The sequence below is a fragment of the Narcine bancroftii genome, chromosome 4 (assembly GCF_036971445.1).
Source record: "Narcine bancroftii isolate sNarBan1 chromosome 4, sNarBan1.hap1, whole genome shotgun sequence".
NCBI classification, from domain to species: domain Eukaryota; kingdom Metazoa; phylum Chordata; class Chondrichthyes; order Torpediniformes; family Narcinidae; genus Narcine; species Narcine bancroftii.
Genome location: NC_091472.1, coordinates 116,513,384 through 116,535,981, shown reverse-complemented (window position 1 = coordinate 116,535,981; position 22,598 = coordinate 116,513,384). Strand labels below are relative to the sequence as shown.

Sequence of the window (22,598 nt, the reverse complement as noted above, 5' to 3'; positions counted from 1 at the left end):
GGAAGAATAGTAAACATACCCAACCCAATCCCTTTTTAACTTTATATGCTGAAACCACAACCCCACCCCCCCCATCCGATTTCACCCCCACCCCAATACGGTCGCATTTTCTTACTCTATAAAAGAGCTCAAATAAGGGCCTAAAAAGAGAGAGAGAGTGAGAGAGATATAGAAACAGACAGACAAAGCTACAGGAAAATGGGGATCCATGGGGGCTATCGGAAACCGGAGTTGATAATTAATGGCACCCAGTTGGAGGGAATCCAGACTGAATATGAGGTGTTGTTCCTCCAATTTATGGGTGGTCTCTATCTCGCAGTGGATAAGCCAATGGACCTGAGGACATCATTTTCACCCAGAAGGTGATGGTGGGGGAGGGCACATAGAAGTAAAAACTCATCCAGGAGTAATCAAGGGGAGCTGAATGGCCTTGGCTCCTTCCTGTCCACATCCCTGTTTTTTTGAACACCAGGAATGCAGCAGAACAGCTGTTTCTCCTCTCTTAAAGAGGAAGAAAATTAGTGGTAATGAACTCTGTGGATGTGACTGAATGACTCATTAAGTGACCTCAATAGTCTGATAACAACAGCTTTAAATTTCAGCAATCCAGGACTTGGCGATGTTGGTGATATCACCCCAGCAGTGGCAAAACTGGGGAACAAATGACTGTTGTAATAAAATATGTACTTGGGATTGACATCTGATCGGGATCTATATCCTCAGGGGAATGCTAAGTTTGCAAATCCTCTGAGTACACAGGAAAGGAATTCATTTCAGTGCTGAATTCTTTGCTTCACGACCTGGAAAAGATCCATCTTGCCAACCCTTAAGTAAGTTAACCACTCGAGTATGACTGCTGAACCAAACACAAGGGCCTAAAAGTTGGAAAGAGGCTCCCGATGGTCTTATGAACAGTTCCTGGTTCAGTGAATTGGAATCCACTGTCTATGTATTGTTCAGATGGCTGGCTCCACCCTCACCTACCCCAATATAAACCCTAGTTTTCCCGCCTTACCTAAGATTCACTTGAGGATTATTGTGTCTACTGGCCATTGATTGTAAGCCATTAAAAACGTGTTTGTACTCCTCACTTGTCTCAGAGTACAGTCAGTCATGTTTTAAATTTAATAGCTTAACTTTGAAGCAGGATGGAAGTCCTGACATGCTCCAAATCGACCCTCTGTCCTGAGGCCCAGAAGTAATTTGCCTACTGACTGGAGTGCTTCCGGTCCTACCTGACAGGCACACAAGATGTCGTCAACTCGGATGGTCTACGGAGATCGGCACTTATCTCTTGAGTCAGCCCCAAAGGGTGCACCATTATCAGAGACTGTGCTACCTATGAGTCAGCCATAGAAGGTTAGAAGGCCCGCTACATGAGGCTCCAGAGTGATGTGCTGGCGAGGCACCAACTCTCTCAACGACAGTAGAGCCCAAGTGATTATGGATGATTATGTTCTTGAACTGTGGGTCCTGACCAGAAAATGCCACTACGAGTGGCCGCGGCCTGTGAGAAAGAGGAGGAACAAATCTGGGACACCCTCGTGGCAGGAGTGAGATCGAGATACATGAGGCAGCGACTGCTAGAGTTGGGGAAGAAAGACTTGGCCAGCACCTTTGAGCTGGCGAAAGCTCGAGAACAGGCCCAACTAGGAACTGATAACCTCATGGGCGAAAGCAGCGCCTTTTCTGAGGACCAGGTCATTGGGGCACCGGCAGCCCCACGCCGAATGCTGCAGGCACGGGTGTCCAGGGATGCTACTTCTGTGGACAGGCACAGCACCCAAGCGCCCAATGCCCTATGAAGGATGCCGTGTGCTCAGGATGTGGTAAATGAGGGCACTGGGTGAAGGTCTGCAGGGCTAAAGGGAACCCAAAGAGGGCGACCACATGTGCGACTCCCGAATTGGCGTTTGACCCGTGCCCGAGTCCTCAGCCTCTCCATGCTGCTCACCACCAGAATCTTGTTGCACTTCATGGCAAGACCCACCACCGGAAGTAAAGCATCGTGGGAAGCAACAGTGGCCACTTTGCTGCGCCTCGAGGTTGACACTACCTAGTCCTCCTTTGAATCAAGATGGAGGGCAGCCATCTTCCTGTGCCACATGGTCGATGCTATCTTATCTGCCCGCGGGTCAAGAGAAGAGTTGACATTGGCATGGGGAGCAATGGGGTTTCCAGAGCACTGGCATCAGTTGTCCTGGATCAGGCAATACCTCACCTATTGAATAACTCGACGATGGAAAATGGACACTTGACTGATTGTTTAGTAGACACTGCCTCCAAGAGCTTTATAAACTCTGCGTCTGCTCTGTGGTCCAACTTAAATATGTACCTGACAAACTATCATATTTTTCTAACTTCACACTCACACTCTGCGATGATCCAGGGATATTGTAGAGTACATCTAACTGTAAAAGGGGGAGGGGGAATTTTGTAAGTTCCAATTGTATGTATTGAAGGATTTGTGTGCTCCTGTGTTGCTGGGCATGGACTTCCTGTGTCACTTTAAAAATGTGACCATGGAGTACTCTGGCCCATTTCCTCCATTCACAATGCGAAACAGAGGTACCCAAAAGCCTGTCACCACATGCGGTCTCTCCACCTTAAATATTGATTCCCCCTACATTGTTTCCCAATTGCAAACCGATAGCCACAAAGAGCAGGCGATAAGGTGGGGGGGGGGGGAGGGGGGGAATTCCAAGAATTTATTAGAGCTGAGACACAACGGCTGCTCAAAAAAGTATCAATGACCCTAGCAATAGCCCTTGGAGAGCCCAGGTGGTAGTTGTGAAAGGGGAAGAAAAGTCCAGGCTAGTGATTGACTAGAGCCAAACAATTAATCGTTTCACACTCCTGAATACCCTCTCCCTCAAATTTCAGACATGGTAAACAAAATTGTGCAGTATTGAGTCTATTCGACCATTGACCTGAAAACTGCACACCATCAGTTACCGATCCGTTCTGAGGACCACCCCTACACAGCATTTGAGGCAAACAGACAGCTCTATCAATTCAGGAGGGTCCCTTTTGGTATCACCAATGGAGTCTCAGTCTTCCAGAGAAAGATGGACAAAATGGTCAACAAATGCGGGTTGAAGGCCACCTTCCCTTATCTTGACAATGTCACCATTTGTGGACACTCTCTGGAAGACCATGATGCCACCCTCCAGAGTTTTCTCCACATTGCCAAGGCCTTGAAACTCGTGTACAACTCCAATAAGTGCGTGGTCCAGACTAAACGTCTGGCGATTCTGGGCTACGTGGTGGAGAATAGCGTAATTGGCATGACCCTGATCAAATGCACCCCATTAGACCTCCCAATCCTGAAGACCATGAAGGCCTTAAGGAGGTGCCTGGGCTTCTTTTCTTACTATGCCATGGGTCCCTCACTGTGGATAAAGTCCACCCCCTCTTAAAGTCCACCTCCTTCCCATTATCGCCCGAAGCCCAGGCGGCTTTCGACTACGTTTGGAGCTACATCGTAAAGGCCACCATGCATGCAGTGGATGAGAACGCACCCTTCCAGGTGGAAAGCAATGCCTCTGGCCGCTACCTTTAACCAGGTTGCCTTTTACTCCTGCACCCTACAAGGCCACGAGTTTTGGAACACATCAGTGGAGAAAAAGGCTCAAGCTATTTTAGAGGCCATCAGGCACTGGAGGGATGACCTGGCTGGCAGAAAATTTACACTGCTCACTGACCAGTGATTGGTGGCATTTATTTTTAATAATGCAAAAAGGAGCAAAATAAAGAATGATAAGATTGTTAGGTGGAGGATCGAACACTCCGCCTAAAATTATGACATAGCATACAGACAAGGTACTCACAATGAACCTCCAGATACCCTCTCAAGAGGAAACAGAGCCTCTGTACACACTGGCCAATTGCAGTCATTGCACGATGAGCTTTGCCACCCAGGCATCACCCGCATGGATCATTTCATCAAGGCACCCAACCTGCCCTACTCCATTGAGGAGATCAAGGAAATGACCAGGTCCTGCCAGGTCTGTGCAGAGTGCAAGTCACACTTGTAACGCCTCAACAAACCACACCTGATAAAGGCATCATGCTCCTTCGAATGACTCAGTGTCGATATCAAGGGTCCCCTCCCTTCCACCAATAGAAACATGTACTTTCTCAACGTCATCAATGAACATTCACGTTTTCTGTTTGCCATCCCCTGTCCAGACATGAACACCACCACAGTCATCAGGACTTTGCACTCGATTTTCACCCTGTTCGGGTATCCCAGCTATATTCATAGTGACCGGGGCTCATCATTTATGAACGAAGATCTATGCTTGTAAGAGGCATTGCCACAAGCAAGATGACTAGCTACAAACCCCAGGGGTACAGACAAGTTGAAAAAGGGAACGCGACTAACGGAAGGCCATGAAATTGGTTCTCTGGTTCAAAGGCCTTCCAGTCTCATGCTGGCAAGAAGTCCTACCCATGAGCTCCACTCCATAAGGTCACTCCTCTGCACTGCGACCAATACAACTCCTCACGAGCTTATGTTCTCGTTCAAGAGGAAATCCACATCCAGGACTACTCTCCCAAGTTGGCTAATGGCATCGGGGCCAGTCCTGCAGAGAAAGCACGTGAGGAGGAGCAAGATAGACCCCAGATTGAGAGGGTGCACCTGCTGCACACCAACCCAACGTATGCCTACTGGGAATACCCTGATGGCAGAGAGGACACTGTCTTGAGCAGAGACCTGGCACTCGCTGGAACTGAAGATCCAATGCTTCAGACGATCCAGGAACTACTGAGTACCCCACCCAGGGTTCCAGAGGACACTGCTCAGGAAGTGGTCCAATCCACTCTGCAACCAGAACCGGAGCCCTTGAGACCCAATAACCCTTCACCACAGGGGTCCAGGAAGCCCAAAGTCCACCAGTACTGAGGTGCTCAACCAGAATAATTAGACCCCCCTGACAGATTTAACTTGTAAATATTTTAAACTATTAGTTTTTTTTTAATGTATGGTCTTTGTTTTTCACCCATAGGTTCCGTTCTGAAGGAAGGGGTGAATGCAGTGAACTGGAATTAATTGTGTATTGTTCAAATGGCTGGCTCCTCCCTTGGCTCCACCCTCACCTACCCCAATATAAACCCTGATTTTCTGCCTTACCTCAGATTCACCTGAGAATTATTGTGTCTATCGGCCATTGATTGTAAGCTATTATACTCCTCACTTGTTCTCTGAGTGCGTGCAGTCGCATTACACCCGGTTAAGATGCTCTATCCTCAGGGAAACTGCTCAGAATATCTGCAGTCAAATTATGCTTCCTTCACTCAATGTCACCAAAATGTACATCAGTTCAGCAAGCAATAGATGGACACAAAATGGGAAGAGTCCCGCTTGTATTTCTTTAAGAAGTGCACACATCAAGATATCTAGCTGAAGTCTTCAAAATGGCTCGCATGTTGCTACATTTTGGTGAAGGCATTGACAATGAACCCAATATTTCCCCAATTGGCAGGACTGTTCAAGTTCAAGCTACACAGTGCTGGAGTTGCTGCACTGTAAGTGCTGACTTGTGGATAAGAGGCTGAAGTGAGATCCTACCTGGGGTTGATGTATGAGGTCTGCTCTCACTACTCTGGTGTTCTCCTGGGGCTGATCTTCCACTTCTCCACAGTGGGTGCAAATCAACAAATCACAGATGACAGAAACCTGAACAAAAACAGGAAGTGCTGGAAACACTCAGTAGGCCAGGGTGCCTCTGTGGGGAGAGAAAATAAAAACCATGTTAATGTTTTAAATCTGAAGTGTTAGCACAGATTTAGCCTTGACCTTCTGAGTAATTCTGGCTTTTTCTGTTTTTATCTCAGATTTTCAGCAACTGCAGTATGTTGATATTTCAATTGCACTTGGAATTGTCTCTCAAGCACGAGATGGGAACATTGGAAGAGTGATGCCTTCATATGCCTACATTGCAAAGTGCTCTTACTTTATCCCTCAGCCATCAGCTTTTCTTGTCATCATCACAGGGCCTGTTTGTGGTAGCTTACTGTGCACAATTGGTTATATTATTCCCTTCAGAGGTTACATTCAGAAGATCTCTCATTGTCTTCAAATCACTGATATATTCTGAAAGTGAGTGGTGCTATAGAAATGTAAACATATTAAGTTAGTTTAGTTCCTTCTTCCTTAATCATTTTCTTGCCGCCTGCTCCATCATCTCTTGGGGATTCTTCCATTTGCATTTGCATACAACGATAAAACAAACTCGGAGGCAAAGTTCTTCTGCTTGTGCCCTCAATCCAAAGTCCAGAGGTTCTGTTGTAAGTTGAGAGTCAGCTGAGAGGTCACAAGATAGTCAAAACAGATACAATTGAAAACACTTCAGATGCTGAAAATCAGGATCACTTTGCATCTGTGGAGGGAGAAAGGAGTTCATCCTTCTGCTGAAACGGATGTGATGAAAGACCTGGATAGAGTGGACGTGGAGAGGTTGTTTCCTATGGTGGGGAAGTCTGGGTCCAGAGACATAGCCTCAGAATACAAAAATATCTTGTTGGAACAGGATGAGGAGGAATTTCTTTATCCAGAGGGTGGGGAATCTGTGGAATTTGTTGCTGTGGAGGCCAAGTCATTGGGGATATTTAAGACGGAGGAAGATAGGTTCTTGATTAGGAAGGGAATCAAGGGTTATGGGAAGAAGGCAGGAGAATGGGGTTAAAAAGAGTAGTAAATCAGTCAATGAAGGAATGTGGGGGAAGACTTAATGGCCTAATCCCTCTCCAACATTTAGATCTCTCCCCATAGATACTGCCTGACCTGCTGAGTTAATCTAACACTTGCTGTTGCTATAGAAATGCAGGACTTGCTTTTCCCACTGTGCAGACACAGGGGATACAGATGCTGGAATCCAGAGCACAAAGAAAACTGCTGGAGGAGGCAAAAAGACAGACAATAGGCAAGGATGAGACCTGGGCTACAAATATATCTCAACTGACTAGACTTGCCTTCTGATGAGAGTAGATAGTTAAGGGAAGTGCTTAATATTATTTAAAGAACTGACAGACTAATTAGGGAAGTACCTAACTGGTTAGTGGTGATAACAGATTTTTTAATCAACATTTTGTATTCAATTTAGCAGCTGTGATTCCATATATATATATATATATATATATATATAGGCAGAACCAAGTAACAGGTGCTGAGAATGACTGGTGACAGCTCATCTCACACCTGTCTCTGCTCTACTGGGGAGGTTCAAACTCGGGCCAAACCTTGGGATGAACAGCCAGTGCTTCTGGGGTCTTTGATGACTGTGGGCCTGGATGTACTGGAGTTTAAAGGGTGAGGGAGGATCTCACTGAAACCCACTGAATATTGAAAGGGCTGAACAGAGTGGATATGGAGATGTTTCCAGCAGTGGGAGAGTCTAGGACCAGAGGGCATAGTTTTAAAATAAATGGATGTTCCTTTGGAAGAGAAATTAGGAATTTCTTCAACCAAAGCACGGTGAATCTGTGGAATTCCCATAGCATCTGTTAAATGCTAGACAGCTGTGGAGGCCAAATCATTGGGTATTTTTTAAAGTGGAGTTTAATAGGTTCTTTATTATTAAGGGTGTCAAAGATTATGAGGAGAAGGCAAGAGAATGGGGTTGAGGAAAAATGTATCAGGTGTGGTCGGTGTGCTGTGCAGCGAACAAAAGAAAAACCACACAGGGGCTGTGAGTGAGCTGAACCAAACCAAATGACTTTACAGGAACTCTCTGAGAACTTATCATCATGACCCCCCCATGATCCCTCCCCACCCCCTGGGACCATTGTGATGGACCAGTGCGAGCCTGCACCTCTGTGACCCTGTTCACTTACAGATCAGTGCAGCCTGCTACATGGGCATAATTTTAATGGTAGAACAGACTTGATGGGCTGAATAGTCTATTTATTCCCCTACACCTCACAGCTGAGAATTTCAAACTGATGTTAACCCTCAAAGATGAAATTTTGAGAATTTGTATGTTCCTGTCAGGAATAAAGGTAAGGGATCCTTGGTTTTCGAGGGATATTAGGGATCTTGTTCAGAAGAAGAGAGAGGTGTATAACAGCAATAGGCAACATGGAGCAAATGAGGTACTTGGGGAGCATAACAAATGCAAGAAAAACCTCAAGAAAGAAATCAGGAAGGCAAACAAAAAAAGACATGAGGTTGTTTTGGCCGACAATGTGATGGAAGATCCTAAGGATTTCTGTAAGTATATTAAGAGCAAAAGGAGATAATGAGGGATAAAATTGGTCCCCTTGAAGATCAGCATGGTCGTCTCTGCATGGAGCCAAAAGAGGTGGTGGAGGTTTTAAATGCTTTTTTTAAAATCCATCAGTATACACTCAGGGAAAAGAGCACAAAGTCATGGGAAGTAAGGAAAACAAGAAGTGAAGTAATGGAACCTATACAGATTAAAGAGGAGGAAGTGCTTGCTGTCTTAAAGCAAATAAGGGTGGACAAATCCCAGGACCCGATGAGATATTCCCTCGGACCTTGAGGGATGCTTGTGTAGAAATTACAGGGCTCTGGTAGAAATATTTTAAATGTCCTTAGCCATGCGTGTGGTGCCGGAGGATTGGAGGGTAGCTCATGTTGTTTAAAAAAAGGTTCCCTGGAAAGTATATGTCAGTAAGCCTGACATCAGTAGAAGGTAAATTATTGGAAGGTGTTCTAAGAGATCGGATTATAAAATTATATGTATAGCCAGAAACTGATTAGGGATAGTCAACATGGCTTTGTGCGTGGTAGTTCTTGCTTAACAAATCTTATAGAGTTTTTTGAGGAGGTTACCAAGAAAGCTGATGAAGGAAGGGCTGTGAATGTGGTCCATATGGACTTTAGTAAGGCCTTTGACAAGGTCCCAAATGGGAAGTGTGGTGGAATACTGTAATAAATGCATTGTGCTGGTTGGCTCACCCTTAATACTACATGTAGGTGATGCCTGTAAATTTATAGTGATTAGAGCCTATTAACCTTGACTTCTGGTCTGTCGGGTCTAACTGATAGCACTACAATTTAATTTCTATACTTTTGTGCCATGGACAATGCTATTCAGTGGAGAAACTGGACACTGACTCTAAGGATCCACAGGCCTCCGTAAAATTTGACCAGTGGCTGCGCTGCCTGAATGTCTTTATGAAGTTACACAATATTTGGGAAGAAGTCAACAACAGAGATCTGCTGTTTGCACAGGTCGGCCACCACATTTTCCAGATGATTGGGGACTGTTACACTTACTCAGTTACCCTGGGGCTCCTGCAAAAGCAGTAGCAGGCCACGAAGATCGTAATCTACACCAGACACCTCCTGGATAGCTGTTGACAAGCACCTGGTGAGCCCATTGATGAATATATTCGGGCCACGAGGGAGCTGGGCAAGCTTGTGTCTGCACCGACATTATGGCAGCCGTCTACCAGGAGGAACTGATCAGGGTCACATGTGTGGCCAGCTTAGATCTGACCACATCAGACAAAGGCTTCTGGAGAAGGGTGATCGCCAAATCTCTAGAGACACCCCAACGGAACGCAGAGGCTTACACCTGCGGCAATGTGGCTGCCACGTGGGGAGCACAGGCATCACCATTTTGGGACATGGGGTCCCAAACAGCAGCCACTATTGCTGAGCACCTGAAGTGCTACAACTGCGGCCAGACAAAACACCCACGGAAGAACTGCCCTGCCAGAAGCACAACCTGCTCCAGCTGCGGAAGAAAAGGACACTACACAAGTGTATGTAGTCCCAGACCTTCCCTTTGCAGCACTGTGCGCGGGAGCAGCTGTCGACATCTTGGACTGCGTCATTTCCAGCTCCACTTCCGGTCGCAGAGAACAGCATGGTGGGAACCCGGGGTCAGCGTCACTTCCAGTGGCGACCGCGTGCAAACCATGGGGGCAGCCACTTTCGGGCTGACATCTTGGAAGTCACCAATGCACACATACAGCAGCAGCAAGTCAGATAATGAGCTGACATGGTGTCTATCTTTCTGGACCAGAGCAGCTCATATCAATTAGCAAAGTCCACCACGGATATTGAGGTAAACATCTGCATTACAAACTGCTTGTTTGACACGGGAAGCACCGAAAGCTTTATATACCTGGGCACTGCAGAGCGCTGCTCCCTCACAGTGACCCCAGTCCAGTGTAAAATCTTGTTGGGCTCCAAGTCTCACTTGATCGAAATTTGAGGGAGCTGCACAGTAAGTTAACCATGGGTGGCACTAAGTACAAGAATTTTAAATTGCTCATTATGCCACAACTCTGTGCACCAGTCATATTGGGGCTGGGCTTTCAGTGCCAACTTAAAAGTGTTCTGATGGAATATGATGGCCCCCACCCATCCCTCATGGTCCGTAATAACCAACTTTTAAACCACCTGCCCATCTCCCCGAACACAGCCAGTCAGCGAACCGAACAACACCTACTGCTCAGGACCTGCGGTCTGTCCATCCTCCAGGTCCTACTCCCACCCCCGTTCAAAAACCTCGCTCCCAACTAAGCCAGTGGCAACTAAGAGCAGGCGATACAGCCCCGAGGGACAGAACCTTTATCAAGGCTAAGGTTAAATGACTCCTGGCCAATGGCATCATAGAGCCCAGCACCATCCCTTGGAGAGCACAGGTAATGGTGGTAAAAAGCTGAGAGAAGCACAGGATGGTTATAGACTACAACCAGACCATCAACCAGTTCATCATTTTGGACACCTAGGCCCTCTTTTGCATTGCCGACCTGATGAATGAGATTGTCCAACACTGGGTCTTCTCCACCACTGACCTCAAGTTGGCCTATCACCAGCTCCTGATCCACCCAGAGGACAGCCCATACATGGCATTCGAGGCAGACGGCTGCCTCTACCAATTCCTCAGGGTCCCCTTTGAAGTCACGAAAGGGGTTTTGGTCTTCCAGAGGGAGATGGATCATCTGTGGCCCGTGACCAGCAGGATCACAATGTTAACCTGCAAAAATTCCTCCAGACAGCTAAAGCCCTAAACCTTACATATCACTGGAAGAGATGCTTGTTCTGCACTTCATGACTGGCTATACTAGGGTGTGTGATGGAGAATGGAGTCATTGGACCAGACCCTGAGTGTAGGCGGCCCCTGCTGGAACTCCCATTCCCCCGTAGCCTCAAGGCCCTGAAAAGGTGCCTAGGGTTCTTTTCATATTATGTATGAGTCCCTAATTATGCAGACAAAGCCCATCACCTGGTAAAACCTACTACCTTTCCCTCGTTGGCAAAAGCCAAGCGGCCTTCACTCACATCAAAGGCCACATTGCCAAGGCGGTGATGCACGCCGTAGATGAATCCATCCCATTTCAGGTGGAGAGCGACGCATTCCACTTCTCCTTGGCTGCCACGCTTAACCAGGCTGGCAGGCCAGTGGCATTTTTCTCCCGTAGCCTCCAGGGCCCTGAACTGTGGCATTCAGCCATTGAGAAAGAGGCCCAGGCCATAGTTAAAGCTGTGTGGCAGTGGAGGCATTATCTAACTGGCAAACTGTTTACCCTGGTGACTGACCAATGCAGTCACATTCATGTTTAACCACAAACATCAGGGAAAAATTAAGAATGACAAGATCCTGAGATGGAGAATTGAACTGTCCACACTTAGCTACGAGATCTTGTACCAGCCTGAGAAGCTCAACAAGCCTCCCGATGCCCTGTCCTGGGGTACCTGCACTATGTGCAAGCAGATTGCCGCCAAGCCCTTCACAACAGCCTCTGCCACCACAGGGTCATAAGGCTCTATCACTTTGTGAGAGCCTGCAACCTCTCATACTCAGTTGAGGACATCAGGGAACTGACGCACAGCTGCCCAGTCCCCAGTCTGTGGCCGCACTTCTAGTGGTTGGAGAAAGCTCACCTGATCAAGGCCACCTCCCCCTTTGAACATCTAGTATATACTTCAAGGGCCCCCTTCCCTCCACGAACCGGAACATGTATTCTTATCAATATTGTTGACGAATAGTCATGATTCCCATTCGCCTTCCCCTGCCCAGATAGGATCACGGCCACAATTATTAAGTCCCTGCATAACCTCATCATGCTCTTTGGATACCCCAGTTACATCCACAGTGACCAGGAGTCCTCATTCATGAGCGAGGAGTTGTGCCAATACCTGCTGACCAAAGGCATAGCCACCAACTATATCCTCTGAGGGAATGGCCAGGTAGAAAGGGAGAATGGCATCATTTGGAGGGCAGTCCTCTGGCCCTTGAGTCAATGGTGCTGCTTGTCTCCTAGTGACAAGAAGTCCTACCAGAGGTGCTTCACACCACCTGCAAAAATACACCTCCTCTGTACTGCAACAAATGCAACCCCTCATGAAAAATTATTCTCCTTCCTCAGGTCAGCATTGGAAATCACACTATCAGTTTGGATGACGGCCCAGGGCCTGTGTTACTCCAGAGACACCCCAGAACCCACAAAGCAGACTTCCCTGGTTGTGAAGGTTCATGTCCTCCATGCGGACCCTCAGTATGCCTATGTGCAATATCAGGATGGGCAGAGAGACACTGCCTCTGTCTGGGACCTGGAACATCTAGGAACCCCTGCAACTGAGGCACAAGCTAGACTGACCACAGTCAACCGACCAGCACCACACTTCCCTCAAGACTACCAGGGACACAGGTATCTGACCACACCATTGGCATCAGTTGCACTGACCCAACCCCAACCCCTTCCCCCCCTCCTGATCTAGGCCCAACAGATTCTGTTCAATTATCCGAATCGCAGCCTATCACACAGAGCACTGCCCAGGAGCCAACAGCTGCACCACAGCTGGCACTGCAAAGGTTAGTTTGATGAACGAAACCACCGGACAGGCTGAACAACCTGTAAATAAACACTGAATGGACTCTGACACTTCACCCCACTAGACCTTGTTTCAAAAGAAAGGATGAATGTGTTGGAACAGTGTATTACAATCATTATACTGGTTGGCCCACCCCTGATGCTGTAACTCCTCTTCCTCCAGGATTCCTAAAAGGTGGTATCGCCCAATCTCCTCCTTCAGTACTACCTTGGAATCAGGCAACAGGATGTAAGATATACCTGTAAGTTTATAGCGATTAAAGCCTATTCATCTCGACTTCTGACCCGTTGGGTCTAATTGATAGCGGTATTGGAGGTTAGTCAGGAAGGTTCAGACACTATGTAGACACATGGTGAGATAATAAACTGGATTCGACAATGGTTGGATGGGAGAAGCCAGAGAGTGGTGGAGGATGATTGCTTCTCAGACTGGAGGCCTGTGACTAGTGATGTGCCTCAGGGATCAATGCTGGGACCATTATTGTATGTCATCTATATCAATGATCTGGATGATAATGTGGTATATTGGATCAGCAAGTTTGCAGATGACACTAAGATTAGAGGCATTGTGGACCAGGTTTTTAAAGCTTGCAGAGGGATTTGGACCAGCTGGAAAAATGGGCAGATGGAATTTAATGCAAACAAATGTGAGGTGTGACTGGTAGGGCAATGAGGAGTGTGGTAGAACAAAGGGACCTGGGAATATAGATATGTAATTCCCTGAAAGTGCCATCACAGTTGGATGGGGTTGTAAAGGAGCTGGGATGTTATGGAAAAGCTGTACAAGACATTGGGATGGCCAAATTTAGAGTATTGTGTGCAGTTTTGGTCACCTAACTATAGGAAAGATATCAATAAAATTGAAAGAGTGCAGAGAAGATTTACTAGGTTGTTGCCTGGACTTCAGGAATTGAGTTACAGTGATATTAATCAGGCCGATTGGGAGACGATGTGTTTTGATGGTGTGACTAAATTGCTTAATGTAAGATATAGTATGATTAATTATAATTTTTTGCATCAGTTGTATCTAACCCCTGAGAAATTGAAAAAATATGGATTTAGTAATTCAGAATTGTGTTTTAGATGTGGATTATGTGTAGGAACATTTTTACATTCAGTTTGGTTTTGTGATAAGGTTCAATCATTTTGGCATAAAATTAGGGAATTTCTTCAAAAATTGTTTAAGATCCAATTTTTGTTAGACCCAAAAATGTTTTTGTTGGGTTGTACTGCCCCATTTATGGATTTGGGGTTAGATAAGTTTTAGATAGCATTTCTTCTTTTAGCATTAGCTAAATGTGTTACAATTTCATGGAAAGACGAGGTGGAGATAAATGTAAATCGTTGGCATAATGAGTTGAGGTCCTGAATTTATATGGAGAAAATAACATATAACTTGCATGATAATTACGACTTTTTTGTTAAGATGTGGTCGCCTTATTTGAAATGTATGACTTTAGTAATATCTTAAATTGTTATAAGTGTTTCTTTAATTTTCTTAATGCTTCCCTTGGGGAGTTTGCTGAGGGTGGGTAGAGGGGGATGGGTTAGTTGTAACCTTCATTTTTATATTATGGACTTTGTAAAAGTTTTTCTTTTGAAAATATTAAATAAAGGTTTTTTAAAAAAGGAATTAAGGTTAAACAGATTAGAGCTTTAGGTGGTTGGGATGTGGAATAAGCTTCCAGCAGAGGTGGTTGAAGCAAGGACGTTACTTACATTTAAGGAAAGACTGGATAATTACATGGAGGGGAGAGGATTGGAGGGGTATGGACCAGGTGCTGGTCAGTGGGACTAGGAGAGTGGGGATTTGTTCCGGCATGGACTAGTAGGGCCAAACTGGCCTGTTCTGTGCTGTATATGGTTATATGGTTATATGGATATGGTTATTCCCTGGAGTGTAGAAGGATGAGGGGAGATTTGATAGAGGTATTTAAAATTAGGAGGAGGGATAGACAGAGTAAATGTAGATAGGCTTTTTCCACTGAAGGCAGGAAGATACAAACCAGAGGAAATGGGTTAAGAGTGAAAAGGAAAGTTTAGGGGGAACCTGAAGGAGAACTTCTTCACACAGAGTCTGGTGGGAGTGTGGATCAAGCTGCCTGCTGAAATGATGAATGCAGGCTAAATATTAACACTTAAGAAGAGTTTGGGCAGGTACATGGAAGGGAGAAGTATAGAGGGCTATGGACTGGGTACAGGTCAGTGGGACCAGGCAAAGAAAATGGTTTGGCACAGTTTAGAAGGGCTGAAGGGGCCTGTTTCTGTGCTGTAATGTTCTATGGTTCTAACCAATTTTAGAAAATACACAAGGACTGCAGATGCTGGAATGTTGAGCAAACAAAGAGAAGATGGAGGGACTCAACGGCTCAGGCTGCATCCAAGGAGAGAAATGATCAATGATTCAGGACAGGAACTTCTTTCAAGAATAAAGTGGGAAGAGGAGATAGAGATAGCAAGTATTAAAAAAGGGGGGAGGGTAGTGATACTAGATAAATGAAGGGAGATGTGGAGAAAAATGGAGAGGGAAGAGGGTAGTGGAGACCATTGGGGAAGAGGGGAGGAGATCATTGGGGTAGGAGACTATTGAGAGAGGAGAGAGGAGACCATGGAGGAGGCCATTGAGGAGGGGAGACCATTGGGGGAGCGGAGAGGAGACCACTGGGGCAGTGGAGAGGAGACCATTGGGGAGGGGAGAAGAGACCATAGGGGGAGCTGAGACCATTGGGGGAGGGGAGAGGAGACCATAGGGGGAGTGGAGGGAGACCACTGGGGGAGGGGAAAGGTTTTAGAGAAAAGTGAGCACAGGAGCAAAGCTGATTAAGCCAAGACAGACAAATTGAGTAAAATGCAGGTCAGGTTCTTCCTTTTCTGCGATCCCACTCCTGGCAGAGTGTCAGACATTGGAAGATGCCACTGCAGCTGAAAACAACTGTCCCCACAAGCCTCTGGCAGAAATAGCAGTCTTTGTGCCAATTCACATCGAGTTCTTGGAATTGTCTAGAGAGAAAAAAAAATCCAGAAGCCTCTGACAGAAGTGAAATGATGTCTGAACCCTCCATGAGTAATCCACATCTCTCTGACCTCAATGAAAATAATGTTTTATCCTTAATATGAAATTAAGATGTAGGGAAAGTGACTTAATGTAGCAGAAATCTTATTTTAGGGACATTTATATAATAATTCCATGTCCAATGTAGCTATTTTTTCAGGCTGTTAATGAAGGTTTCAGTCCCTAATGACAAATGTTTAAGTCAAATTATATTAGGACTTTTTTTAAATTAACCTCGATGATCTTTCTGAAATTCTCCAAGCTCTTCTCCTAGTTTTTTGGAGTCCTTCATTAAATTTGTTTGCAATTGTCCACTCTGCAATTTAGTTTCATTATCATCTTGAACAATTATAGAGGAAGAAATGTAATTGTGTGCAGAGATGGGTTAAAAAGGATTAGGAAGTTTGTGCCTGTTCAACTGCAGTTGGATCATTATAGAACATTATATTACAACACAATACTGGCCCTTCAGCCCACAATGTCATGTAATAGCAGCTAATATTGATGATGGAAAACACTTTCACACTTTCAACATTGTACTCCAGAGAAACACAGAAGCTGCAGATGGTTGAATCCCCAGCAATCGAAGAATTGCTTTGGCACTCAATGGGTCAGACAGCACCCATGGGTCAGTTGTGAAGTAGTCTAGAGTTCTGAGGATGGACCTGGAAAGTACTGTGGGAGTGCTGCACATTAAGAGATGCCATCATTCAGATACTAAATCAGTTCAGTTCAGGTTTAATATCACATGCACCAGGATGTGATAACAGAGGTTGGTTTGCAAGCAGGCCAGTAGTCATCTACAACAAGTAAAACTCAGCACAAAACTAGAAATGTGCAGAGTTAGAGAGAGAGAGAGAGATCAGTTGGGACAGAGCAAAGGCAATATTATTTTTCTACTGAGTTCTAGTGGGTGGACCAGGATCTTTCCATCAAAGTAGGATAGCTCTTCATGACATGAGTTATAAATAGTGTGACTTGACGATCAGATGAAGAAAATAGCTCGTTAGTATCATCTAACACTCCAAACAAAGCTATGAAAGGATTAGGTTCAAGATTAATACGTAATATTATTGATAAAACATGAAAAATTTCCCTCCAAAAAGGTTCAAAAGCTCGACAAAGCTAGAACATATGTATCAAGGTTGCTTCACTGTCGTTACAACTATCACATCAGGAATTTAGCTCAGGAAATATATGGGATAATTTGTCTTTAGACATGTAAATCCAATGAACTACCTTAAACTGAATAAGAGAATGTCGAGCACATAGTGAAGAAGTGTTAACTAATTTAAGAATAAAATCCCAGTTTTTGTCTGACATAGAAAACTGTAGATCATGCTCCCATGTTTTTTTTTAATCGTATCAAGGGTATCCTGACATGATTTAGAAAGCATGTCGTATATAGAGATTATAAAGCCCTTCAGGGCTTTGAAAATTACATCCAGCCTGTTAGATGCACAAGTCAGGGGAAAATTTGGTAAATGAACCTGTAAAACATTTCTGATCTGCAAGTATCTAAAAAAGTGTGAATTTGATCAATTAAACTTTTCTGATAACTGTTCAAAAGACATGAGGCAACTGTCAACAAACAAGTCTCGAGAACACAGAATACCATTATCACACCAATGGACAAATGTCAAATCATATAAAGAAGGAGGAAATATATAACTAGATGATATAAAACTTGTTAAGGAAAAACCTTTTAAATCAAATTCCTGAATTGAAACCAGATATGCAAGGAATGCTTTACTACAGGATACATTCAATAGTGGACCTGTAGAACGTGTAACAGTACACAAACACCACCCCTCTCCTTCCTGACCCCCAACCCACCCTCCAGCAAATCCTCTATAACTCCCACTGCTTTGGAAAAGCAGCCAACATATTAAAAACATGCCACACTCTCTTCATGGCCTCCCATCAGAAGGAAGATTCATGAGTGTGAGATCATGTACCCCCAAGATTCAAGGAAAGTTTCCCTCCCACCCTTATCAGAGTCCTGAATGAACCCAAAATAGTAAAACGATGCTGCTTTTGTACCAACTGAACTGCCTCTGTAACTCTGCAGTTCTGTACTGTTTTACTTGGACTATTTATGAGATGTCTACTGGACAAAACAAGTTCTGTCATTGCATCTTGAAATATGACAATAAACTTGAAATAAGCTGGCTTTTAGCTTGGCCAGTAGTCTGTATGAACATTTTAGAAGCAACATTTATTGTTCTTTAGTCAAAATGAGTAGAAATGCAAATTGAGCAAGATACAATTTTATAAATGAAAGGAAATAAAATATTATTCCCAGGCCAGTCTTTGGGGACATTTTCTTCAGTTTTATTGGTTAAAATTAAGGAATTCAAATCCATTAATCCAAGTAGATACACAACAAATGTAAAATCCCAATCACTGCTGGTTGAAAGCTGGTCATAATTTGAAGATAATTGGTGTCAGCTTGTGCTGGCTCAGGTTCCAGCTTTTGGAACACTTGCCTGCTCATTAAGCAGCAGAGATCTGTGTCAAACATACATATTCTGCATCAGTCACTGGGGACCATTCCATATTAGTGATCAGATTTTGTAGCAAGGCTGAAAGTTAACAGCGCAATGAAACACAGGAAATGTCTGTCCTTGAAGATTACTTCAATAAGTCCAGAGATCCCTTCTCTCCAATCACTAGCAGTCTTGATTAGTGCAGAAATAAAACTTACTGCCAGAGAGAAAGTGATTTTAAAAACCTCTGCTTGCCCATTGTGGAAATTAAAAAGGATGAGGGGGTCTTGTATCTCCATTCAGCTGTTGAGTGCCAGCACACCTGGCCTGTTTCTGATCCATTATTCCACCAAATGAGTTTTACCAGCCAGATCACACATAGTCAGTGACAACTTTAAGGCCACAACCAATTTTCAACCTTGACCTCGATTAGACCTCTCACTGACCTGTTTTGCTTTCCTGATCAACAAGTTTCAATCATGGGACTGTTTGTTTTTGATTTGACCCCTAACCCTATTGTTCATCTCCCCCCGAGTGCCTTGAGGGAGGGCAACAGACTGGGGAGTGGGATGTTATCACCATTCAGGTGGACCCATGGAAGTACTTTGAAGAAGAAGATAGTTGTCCCGGAACGCCCTCAAAATTAATCTCTCCCCATAAATCACTAGACACCAAATCAGAAGCCAAAGTACTGCAGTTGCCAGAAATCAGGGATAAAGCAGCAAATGTGAAAACACTCTGCAAGTCAGTCAGCATCTGTGAAAAGATGAGCAGAGTTAATGTTTCAGGTCATGGACATTTCAATCCTAAACTTAACTCTCTCTCCGTAAAGATGCCATTTGACTATAAATTTAAAGTACAAATTCAAATAAAATTAAAAAAAATTTACATTCAGCCATTTCGGGCCATAAGTCCGTGCCGTCCAATTAACCTACACCCCCAGTACATTTTGAATGGTGGGAGGAAACGGAGCCCCCAGGGAAAACACATGCAGACAAGGGGAGAATGTATAAACTCCTCACAGACTGCTCAGGATTCAGTCCCCAGACCCAATCGCTGGCACTGTAAATGCATTGTGTTAACTGCTATGCCAGTTGCTATGCCCCTGAGTGTTTCCAGATTTTTCTATTCTTATCACTGTTTTTTTTCATGTAACTTTATGTGCACAGATTTCGCATTTTACAATTGAGATTACATTTCAAACAAAATTTGTTGACTGTGAAGGCTCTTGGCATGGAGTAATTAAAACAATGTACAAATGTTAGACTTCCCTTCAAATCCCGGAATTAAGTTCCCTTTGAGAATATGCTGTCACCTCAAATTTCTTTTGCCTAATGAAGAGAACACACAGATAATGGGAATAGGAGTAGGCCACTGAGCCTCTCGACACTATCCCTCCACTCAACATCATCATCACTGGGCTGCATCAGTTCCCCATGACACTCAATTCCACAATCTTTCAAATATTTATCAACTCCATCTTAAATATATCTGATGATTTGGCCCCCACTATCTTTGGGGGCAGAGAATTCTGGAGATGCATCATCCACTGCACCTCAGTTTTAAGTGGCTGACCCCTTAATTTGTAGATGCCACTCCTTGCTCTAGTGTCTCCTCACAGTGCAAACATCTAAACGTCTATCCTGTCGAGCCATCTTAGAATTTTGAATATGGTCAATCCTCATTCTCCTGGACTCCAAGGAATACTACCCAGCTTTCTTTGATAGGGCAACCCTCTCATCTTAGGAATTAGTACAGGGAATCTCCTTTGAGCTGACTCCTATGGCTAGTATATCCTCTTTTTTTAGGTAAGGGAATCAAAACTTCAGGAAAGTGAATCCAAGGAAAGCATCTGGCCTGGATTGAGTACCTGGCCTAGTATTAAAAATCTGTGCTGACCAACTTACCAATTTATTCATGGATATCTTCAATATCCCATTCCAGCAGGGCATGGTATCCACCTGTTTCAAATAGGCCTCAATCATAGAGGAGCTCAAGAAGAGTGTGGTAACCTGCCTTAATGACTATCAGCCAGTAGCACTTACATCAACAGTGATAAAGTGTTTTGAAAAGCTGCTGTTGAAGCATAGCAGCTCCTGTCTGATCAGTGACATGGATACATTCCAGTTCACCTATCATTGCAACAGGTGTACTATGGAAGCCTTGTCATTGGCTCTACACAAAGCCCTGGAACACCTTGACAGTAAAGATGCATTTATCTGGATGCTCTTTATCAACTATAGTTTGGCATTTAACACCATCATCCCCTCAAAACTGATCAGCAAACTCCAAAACCTGGAACTCCACACCCGACTGTGTAACTGGATCCTTGATTTCCTCACCTCCAGACCAGAATCAGTGAGGGTCGGTAAGAACATCTCCACAATCGCCATCAGTACCAGAGCACCACAAGGCTCCATTCTTAACCATCCCCCCCCCACCACCCCCGCTCTACTCACTTTACACCTATTATTGTGTGGCTCAATACAATTACACCATCTACAAATTTGCCGACGATACCACAGTAGTGAGTTGTATAAAGAAAGGTGACAAGTAAGCATACAGGGGGGAGATTGAAAACTTGGCTGAATGGTGAACCAACAGCAACCTTGCACTCAATGTCACCAAAACTAAGGAGCTGATTGTTGACTTCAGGAAGGGAAAGCCAGTGATCATTGGGGGATCAGAAGTGGAAAGGGTAAGCAAATGTAAGTTCTTAATTTTTAATTTAGACATACACCACAGTAACAGGCCATTTTGGCCCACGAGTCCATGCTGCCCAATTTACACCACATTAACCTACACCCTCAGTACATTTTGAACAGTGGGAAGAAACCGGAGCCCCCGGGGAAAACACACGCAGACACAGGGAGAACATACAAACTCCTTACAGAAAGCATGGGATTTGAACCCTGGTCCAGTCTTGATTTCTGGCGCTGTAAAGGCGTTGCGCTAATTGTTACACCAACTGTGCCACCCAGTTCTCGGAAGTCACCATCTCGGAGGATCTTTCCTCGACCCAACACACAAATGGCATCATAAAGAAAGCACGTCAGTCCCTCTACTTCCTCAGGAGCGCTTGCTAACATCATGTGATCCATGAACTAGAATAGCGGGATCCCTCTGATTCTCACCTATTTGTAGTCTATCCCCTTTAAATAATAATAATAATCCTTTTGAATTCTCTTTCCAAGGTGCATCACCTCACACTTGCCCACATTGAAACTTCATCTGCCAGTGAAGAAGACACACCGACGTCTCGACTTTCTAAGGCAGCCAATCACAACTATTTTTGGCTATGGCCCCCTTAGGACTCTGCTGAGTTTCTGGGCCCCCTTCCCTGTGAAGCAGTCAAGTTTAGTTGGTTTCTTCCATACTTCCCTCCTACTGACTACATAAAAAACAAAAAATGATTTCAGTTCTTGGCTGCCCTTAAATTTGCTATGTCCCCCATTGAGAATGGATGTTCTCAGGAGTCTGAAGTGATTTGACATATCGTTGAATATCTGATCAAGCTTCTACAGGTGCATTGTGGAAAGTATTCTGACTGATTGTATTGCAGCCTGGTTTGGTAATTCAGGTGCTCAGGAACGTAGACGTCTGCAGAAGTTAGCAAAAATAGCCAGGCCCATTATAGACCCCAACCTGCCTTCAATTGAAGACCATCTACATGAGGTGCTACCTCAAGAAGGCAGTCAATGTCATGAAGGCCCAGGTTACCTTTGACTTCCTATGGATGCTGCTTGACCCGCTGAGTTTCTCCAGCACATATGTGAATGTGACCACAGCATCTGCAGACTTTCTTGCTTAACTCCATATTGGGTGCAATAGATTTGTGTTAGACATAATACAGCACCATGCCAGCATATAGTGGGCCTCAGAGAAAGGCTGGTCTTTCCCATTCCTTCCACTTCCACTGACCTGTTGTTTCCTTGACAGACAGAAGCATAAAACAGTTATGCATCATTTATGGCACTGGTCTTTCTGATGCCACACTAGTGGTGTGGCATTGTAACTGTGACTTTATTTTCAAAGGGTTGAGAAAGGTCTGAAATGTTTGGAGTTCATGAAAAGTGCTATCATAATGTATATGCTACTAGAAAATAGATCTAAACATAGCCAGTCAAAACACAAAATTGCTGGAGGAACTTAGCAGTTCACACAGCACCTGTAAAAAGTAAAATTAGTCATTTCGGGCCTGGGCATTTTTTCAAAGTGTGAGCAAAAAGCAGGGATGA

General features: G+C 44.6%; 1 long non-coding RNA gene across 1 annotated transcript; it reads left to right on the top strand.

The window, feature by feature from the left end:
• The first annotated feature begins 7,866 nt into the window (after positions 1–7,866).
• Positions 7,867–21,746, top strand: LOC138759931 (uncharacterized). Its single transcript, XR_011355238.1, has 4 exons — positions 7,867–8,004; positions 12,983–13,061; positions 15,121–15,278; positions 21,555–21,746. It is a non-coding gene; the product is annotated as an uncharacterized lncRNA (long non-coding RNA).
• Positions 21,747–22,598: the final 852 nt, after the last annotated feature.